Raw genomic sequence first — 827 nt, 5'->3', positions numbered from 1 at the left:
AAAAATATTTCATTCATTTACATTTTTAAAACTTTTATAGATGAACTTTTATGAAATGAAATAAAATTTATAAGCTCAGAACCAAACACAAAAGAAAAATGTTTTTCTTTGTTAATTTATGTCTCAAATTATAAGTGTTTCTTTCTAATGCATTTTACCTTTTCAATGAATACACTGAAAAGGTGAAATAAATACTCATTATAATCTATATGTATAAAAATGAATGTATGAATGTGTGTCTGTCTGTATGTCCTTCATGCATTACCACACTGTTTATCCAATTGCCATGAAACTTTGGGAAGTTGTTTAATATACTCCTGCAAAGGTTTCTGGCATAGTACGATTGCCATGAAACTTTGGGAAGTTTTTTAATACAATCCCGCGAAGGTTTCTGGCATAGTACATTTATCCTACGATAGATGGTGCGAGTGTATACGAGTATTTCATCATGAGTTCGATTGATTTCAAATTGTGAAGACCATTTCCCTCCTCCAAAAAATATCTCTATATATGCATTTGTGAACTATTATTTATGATATTTGTAATAATTTTTGTTTAATCACTTTATTTCAACTTTTTTTTGCTAATTATGTATTCGCTTGAACTTTGTTAAAACCTTAACTGTATCCTGAACAACAACCAAAGTTGTAGGAGGAAATTTGCCTATTTTACCAATCTAGGTATCCCCCTTTTCCAAATTTTAATATCAACTCAAAATAATTTAAAAAGACAAATTATAATAAAATGGTTTATTATCCAACTATCAGAAATTTCACAACATGCCAAGGAAGAGAGGAAGGAGCAATTAAATAATTAAAATTATAAAG

The sequence above is a fragment of the Centruroides sculpturatus genome, unplaced genomic scaffold (genome assembly GCF_000671375.1).
Source record: "Centruroides sculpturatus isolate CEXI.00-Female unplaced genomic scaffold, Cexi_2.0 scaffold138, whole genome shotgun sequence".
In the NCBI taxonomy this organism is placed as follows: Eukaryota; Metazoa; Arthropoda; class Arachnida; order Scorpiones; family Buthidae; genus Centruroides; species Centruroides sculpturatus.
The sequence above is the reverse complement of the archived record's forward strand: the minus strand, read 5'-3'. Positions refer to the sequence as shown.